Raw genomic sequence first — 7,473 nt, 5'->3', positions numbered from 1 at the left:
GTCATATAGGACCTGGTTCTGCGCCAGGATCTCGGTGGATGAAGCAGGGGCCTTCCTCAGGTCCCTCCACTATCAGCTTTCCCAACTCTTAGAGCAACTTCAGTGAAATGCTGCGGATGTCAGGCTGTCCCCTTCCCCCACAACGCAACCAGGATGCCAGCCCTCACCTTTGCTTTAGCGTGTAATTTAGCTGAAAGCTCACAAATGTCTGTAAAGGCTCCCACATCCTCAAGCACTGTTTTATGTTCCATGTTTTGGGTTTTTTATAAATCCCCATGAACACTTGGTTGGTGATTCTCTGTGGCTTTTGAGTTACCATCCCTTCAGATACTAAAAAGACCATGAATGTTTCATTGAAAAAAAGTCACCTTTTAAAAAAGGAAGTGTGGATGGGGAGAAAATCTGCAGCCGCTCGCAAATTGCCTGCAAAGTAGTGTTATCAACAAATGGCCAAACTAGACTGCAATCTTCCGCTCACAATGTCACAGCTTGTCCTTAATACCTCCTTTTTAAACACACACACACACACACACACACACACACACACACACACACACACACAACCTGGAGAAGAAAATGCATCTTTTCTAGAAATTGCAAATGCTCCGTTAAATAAGCAGGAACCCTGCTTTAATTCAGCTTTGAGTTTGGAAAGCTGCTTTTCTCCCAGGCCCACCGTCCACCCTAAAGAAGTGGATGAAAACTTTCGGTGCGTGGATGTGCTGGCCCCCACTCCAAGGGCTGGCAGTAACTTCTGGGAAAGCCAGCCACCCCCCCCCCCCAGCACTTTGAAAGGGAACCTAGGAAGGAAGGGGCAGTCTTACTTGAGCTGTTTCTGTCATAAGTGGTAATTGCTCATGGCAGAGGAGCTGAGATGTTTCATGACTCAGGTGGAGATTACTTGCATGCAATCAGCTCTTGCAGGGTCCTGTAGCCTCTCTGTTACTTATCACCGACTTTGCACAAACGTGGCAAAAACTTCCCCAACCCTTTCCACCCCAACCAGCTCCCTCTTCTGCAAGCTCTGCAATCTCCGTCCCACAGAAAGGCAAGAGCGTGTTTCTAACTCCCCGAGAGGGCGGGCGATGCCGCCCCCGGGGGGCAGCGGCTCTCGCCGGGGCTGGCGGTGCGCGGCGCTGGGGGAGCGGGGCGGCGCGGAGGTCGGGCCGGCTCCGGGCTCCCGGCTCCCGGCTCCGGGCTCCCGGCGCCCGGTGCAGTAGCGGGGCCAGCCCGCAGGTGCCGCCCGACTCCGCCGGGAGCGCGGCGGGCGCCCCGCAGCCCGGCCCGGCCCCTGCCCCCCGCCGCCTGCTCGCCTTTTCCGCTCGGTTGGCGATGGCTCGGCATCAGCCCACCGAAACCCACTGCCCGGCGGGGAGAAGGAAAAATTTCCGGACTCTCTCGGAGAGACAATCGAGACTGCAGTTTTGCTGGATGTTGGAGAGCAGCTGTAGCTTCTTAGCCCAGCACTGGTATTTGGACAGTGGGGACATGATCCTAAGATCTGCTAATGTTGCACCCTTTTGGTGCCCTGTAGCCCTTTCTGAAGGGAAAGTGTGTGCCCTGACAGGGTACAGCAGTGCCTTCAATGGACTCCTCCTGCCCAGCGGTGCTGATGGAGATCCCCCTAGGACGGTGCTGAGTAAGCTGAGGTGCTCTCTGCTTGGAGAGTATGGGTAGCAGTGTGCTTTAACAAGTGTTACACAAAGAAAGCACTTGCAAAGCTTGTTTTCCTTCTCAAGAAGAAGGACTCCAATAACTCCAGGCAGGATGCTTGGGAGCAGGAAGCATCCTTCAGTGGACATCTGAGGAGAGCCAGCCTGTGTCAGGACTGAGATACAGCGTGGCTCCCTATGGCTCTGCACACCACCACCTGAGAGAGAAAGCCTGTCAACGGTTGCTCAATAGCCATCTCCAAAGGCGCTCTGAAACTATCAGCCCTGCTGGAGCAGCCGAGTGGGCTGAGCTCTCCCAGTCTGTTTCCAGCCCGTGCACTCTCCCGGAGACTGGCAGGTAATGGGACAGGATACCTGGCGTCTAGTCAGGGACGCATTGCTTCAGAAGGGCCTCTTGCTCTCACCAGTTACGTGGGACTGCTAAGACTCCTCAGCAAACAGAGGGAAATTCGGCTGGAGCGACCGAAAAAATGAATCTGGGCCTGGAGCTCTGAGGTACAGCAGCACCTGCGCTAAGACGGCCAATGCGGGAGTTACAAGAGCAGCGCTGCTGAGCTGCCACTCTGCAGGAAGTGCTTTTCGGAGCCGAGACCGTAGAGGTCATGCTCATCCTCTCTCTGCTGTCTGCTGAGGGCAGCCCGCGGACGCCCTGCGGCACGCCTCGCAGGCCACGTTGGGCTTCTGCGCGGCCACGCAGGCTGCCCGAGGTGGTGCGGTGGCAGCAGGCAGGACAGCTGCCCCGGAGACCGCTCCTTCTCCAGGGCAGAAATCCACCCTGGGTGTCTTTGCAGAATACCTGGTTTGGGCTGTGCAGTTTGATCCCTGCCAATTTATTCCCTTTTGAGAAATAGTTGGACATCCTTTATAACCGTTTTGCTTTTTTAAGGCCCTGGAGCTTCCCAGTAGATATCAGAGCCACACAGAGGTTACTAAGTGCCCCGTTTCACACGCAGACCCCTAGCTCATGTGCTAACTCCACGGCTTCCTGTGATTGCTCGCACACTGACTGAAAAGAAGAATCCTTCTAGGTAGGGTCGACGTTTATTTTCACTCTGCGCGTTCCTCTCGGCTTTTTCTCCCCAATAACAGGAACCAACTACATATTGGCTCCATGAGCTCTGCAGCCACTTCAAAGCAGCTCTGAGTTCCACTTTCTACTTCCTTTCATTAAAGGCACAGACGAAGGGATCTGATCAGTCCACCTCCTTCCCACGGGGGCAGTAAATAAGCCGACCTGAAGTGCAAAGAGCATCTCCCCTGTGCTCAAACTCCCAGATAAAGCAATAGCTTGGAGTTCTGCAGTGCGGCTCTCCATAGGTTGTAGAGCAAAGTTTAAAAAAGGGTTTTTGCATCACCAGGGGCAATGCGACTATAAATTCTATCATGTTTAGTGGAAAGAGGGTTCGTTATTTTGATTTCCTAATATAACAGGGCTTATGCAATCATCTCGTGTATCAGCGTACTCACATTCTTCTAGATTCCACTCTCTGAAAACTTCATAACCCTTTGGCCAGTTTTAGTCAAAACTGACAGAAGTACAGAGTTCTCCAATGTAATTCAGGTCCTACAATTACAAACAGCTGGGTGGAGGAGAATGACCCTGCAAAAGCTGCAACTGTGAGAGAGACTAACATAGTCTGTCATGCCTTATTAGACATCAGAGAATCCACATGGACCTGACACTTGATTGATGTCTAAACCGTGGGAAAAACTTCAGACAGAGTTTGTGCCCTCTCAGGCACCCAGGTCAGTCCCCCAAGAGACAAGAGCCTGTTGAAAACCAGGCTGCACAAATTCTGGAGCTCACAGAGCTGTTTGTTTGCCTTTTAGTGCCAAGCTTGGTGGGGGGCGGGGGGGGGAGAAAAAAAAACAAACAAAAACCAGAGCTTAGCAGAAGCCTTCGCCAAAAGGGCTAACGCTGCTGTTTTAGGCTGGAATTAAGAGCAGCATATGGGGCTGCAGCCCCAAAGGCTGCCTTCGGCATCGCACAGGCGTCCTTGAAGGACGCACTGAAGATTATCAGCTCTGCTGACCAGTGGCACGAGCTGTCGGGGTCTGAGTGCAATAATAGGCCTTAACAGCCTTAACCAGCCTCACCTGGGCCTCCACCCCATCCATCCCCCCACAACAATGGGCCCAGGAGTCCTATTTAAGCTCAGCCATGGACCACAGGTTTCTAGCTGAGTTGCAGCCATGCTTGTGCCTGGGCACTGTTGTTCTGGACTCTGGCCTGTGGGCTGATCTCAGCCCAGCTTTGTCACCAAGGATCTGACCCATGGATTCATTTCCTAGCTTGACCTTGGATCTATGTCATCACCACGCAAGTTTTTGGTGTTCTCAGGTAAGTTGTGGCTCTTGGTTGAACCTGGTCCTGCTCTCTGGGCTTGCCTTGCTTGGGTACCATGGGATGGGGCCCTGCCATGTTGGTTATGTTATCTCCCCTTGGCTCCCTTTGCCTTAGGGAGCAGCTGGCCCTCACTCCTCACCTGCATGAGCCTGCAAGAAGTATTTCTATACTGTGACTGGCCTGAGAACTAGGGGATTTAACCAAGCCATAGATCTGTTTGTAAAATGAAATTGTGGAAGAAACATGGGGCTGTGAATGTCTTAAAGTGGACAAAAGCCTTCTTGCAGATCAGTGTTTGTTTGTAGGTGTTGATTTTACTGCTAGTTGCATTATTAACAAATAATGCTCCATCTTGCTGTTATGGCCTTCATCTTGGCCTCTCAGTGACTTACAAGTCTTCTGCTAATTGAGAGATGGCTGAACAAAACACAGATGTTACGTGCCTTGCATAAGATGATGCAATACATCAGAAGTTGGAAGTGGTGGCAATAAAGACAGAACTGGGGTGGCCAGACTTCTCTATTTACTTTTCTGGTTGAAATTAAAGCAGGCAGAGGAGACTTAGATATCTATGCCCTTTCCTAGCCTACAAGGGGTACAGAAAAAAGTTGGACCAAATTCACTTACTTCAACCTATGTCTCTTGCAAGAGTGCAGAAGCATCTCTGACTTTCAAGCACTGAAGGAGTTGAAAGAAACCCTGGAAATCTTCCATCTGTAAAAATGAGGGTTGTTTGGCCTGATCTCTGTAAGGAAGAGTCCACAGACAGGTGGCATGGCTCCTGCATATATATGGGAGAACTGAGGAGGACTGGTGGAAAGTCTCCTCTTTGGCTGGAGGAGGAAGCAGAGGTAGATGATTAGAGATAGGAAGGGTGTATTTGAGGTGAAGGTCTGAGGAGTCAAGGTCAGGTGTCCCTAATAAGAAGAAAATATTTGGCCCAAGATGGAAGGGTGAAGATATTCTTGGTTGCTTAAGCTAGCCCAAGAATGATATACTTTTTTTTCACTTGAATGAAAAAAAGTCTACCAACTAATTTAAAGATGAGATAGTAACATTTCATTAGAAATCTACACAGCTGAATAACAAATGTAATGAATCTTTGCTTTTCATTTCCTCCATTTGACCGGAAAATGAGACTCCTGAAAACTGTTTTTCTCATGGGATCTCAGTCTTGAGCAGTAAAAAAAAAAAACCACAACTCATCTGCTGCAGCTTTTTATTTGCAAGTTGGATTTCTATGTGGACACATCTAAACACATATGTGAATAACCTCCTGACCACAAAGACAGCAGATAAAAAGAAAACCATTGCTATGACTGCATGAACAAGTATCGCTTTGTTTGTTTTGACATAGCAAGGTCCAGGGCTCATTGTAAAGAAACTGCTCATGGTTTTGAGGTTTCTCACTCATGCTAAGCTAAGAACAAGTTTTGTATGCAGTTTTGACTTAACACTCTACAGTCCCTATTTCTAATTGATCAGGTGATACTCAAATGGGGAAAGTTTTCATTATCTGATTTCTCTGCATGTAATTCCAGAGCAAACACAACCAAGCCACAGGATTTATATTAGCAGAAGATGGATCGTGGGCTGGCTTGTGTGCCCGCACTGTCCAGCCCTCTAGCTCTTCCATACTGAAAGCACTGAATGCCTGAACATGAAGCTGTTGCATAGATTTGGTAACAGTGCTTAATTTACCAAAAGCCTTGAAGTTAAAACACCTCCAGGTCATTGCTGGTCCCCAGTGCCAATGCATTTGCTGTCTTGCATTATTCTACAGTGCTCCTCAAAGTTTCAAGGTCTTCTAATGAATATTTCACCTTTTTGTCGTCTTGTATTGCCCCTATGCAATGATGCTATGATGTGATCCTGGGCAATATGCTCTAGGTGACCCTGCTTGAACAGGGAGGTTGGACTAGATGATCTCCAGAGGTCCCTTCCAACCTAAACGATTCTGTGATTCTATGCAGCTCCTCTGTACAATAAATGCAGTGTGAGGGGACAGGAAAGGAGAGCTGGGGGCTGTGCCCTGAGGAAACACTAGTTCAGATGCTGTGTCCCAAATTAAATCTCAGATTCACTCCAGGCCAGAGGAATAAAGAAAAGCAGAAATATTGAGGTTTTTTCCTCCCTTTTTCTTCCTCTTGCTTTGTAATGATGCGGCATAGGGGAGGCATTATTTAACAATACCATGCTCTAAAGAGGTTTTTATTACAGAAGTAAAAGGTTGCACGCAAGACCCCCCTGCAAAAGCTCAGCCCAGTGCTGGGGCCCTGTTTCTGAAGGGGAAGAGTCTATTTTTTGTCTTGGCTTTCCCTGCTGTGGGGAGGAGAGCTGGCAGACTGAGAACTCGTTTCCCCTGGTTGCTGCCTGACTGTCAGATAGCACTGAGGGCCAGCTGCCCCAGCCCCAGGTGAATTCAGACCAGAGGCTGATAGGAAGTGCCTGGAGGACAGAGCATCTTGGTGAGGCCCCTTGCACTGCTGGTTGTGGCAAAACCCCCATTCACTTCTGCTGGAAGTGGAAGTCAGGAGAGGTTTGAGGCCATGTGCCCTGTTGGAGCAGAGATCCTTCTCTTTTCCTTTGTGCTGCAGACAGATTTAAAAGTATCCCTAGAACAGATTCACTGGGGTGTCTTTTCTGACATGCTTCTGGATAAGGTGAAATGAGTTGGTTGCTCTTTCCCCTGCCCCTTTTCTTGGTGACACAGATATAAGCCACGCGGCTCTTCCTCTGTTTTGGCAAAGGGAGGGGCAATTTCCTGTTTTTATACAGAAATTAGATTGATCCAGGATGCTTTCATGCTGCTGGTCCCTGATGTGCATGTAGGGGCTAACAGTGTACGTAGGCTCTGTGGCTTTCATTGCAGGCTTCCTGTCTCGCTGCTAAAGCCAAGGCTTTGAACCTCACTGCAGTGCACCAGGGCTAAGGCCTCGGGGTTGAAATGCACAGAGAGCTGAGGGTTGGGGAGGCCTGCGCTCCTGCGTGTTGCAAACCACCCCCCTGACTGCAGGGAAAGGCTGCAAAGCACTGCTTGGGATCGCTGGTGCCTGGGAAAATGATGTCTGCTCCTCTAGTGGCCTCTTCCACTGTTTGCAGGCTCCGCGTGCGGTAACGCAGATCCATCCCGCTCCAGCGGTGGGACTGCCTGCCCAAGGCTGTGGCTGTATCCGGCATTAGCATCCCAGGAATCTGCTCCAGGCAGGAGTGAAGTGGAGATGTGTTTATGACCGCTGGAGGAGGGGAGCGCAGGCAGGGAAGCAGGCGCAGCCCCGCGTAGCAGCCTAGCAGTCGCTGTCAAGGAACTGCTCCTGAATGAGGAGAAATGGAGAGCAAGCAGCAAATTGGCTTTGCTCAGTGCTTTGGCTGCAATTAATAAGGAGGGAATTGGGCAAAGATAATGTATAGTGAAGTTGGCTGATAGCAGAGTTTGGGCCAGAGCAGGAATGC

The sequence above is a fragment of the Struthio camelus genome, chromosome 18, assembly GCF_040807025.1.
Source record: "Struthio camelus isolate bStrCam1 chromosome 18, bStrCam1.hap1, whole genome shotgun sequence".
NCBI lineage: Eukaryota > Metazoa > Chordata > Aves > Struthioniformes > Struthionidae > Struthio > Struthio camelus.
This window is presented reverse-complemented; position numbering follows the sequence as displayed.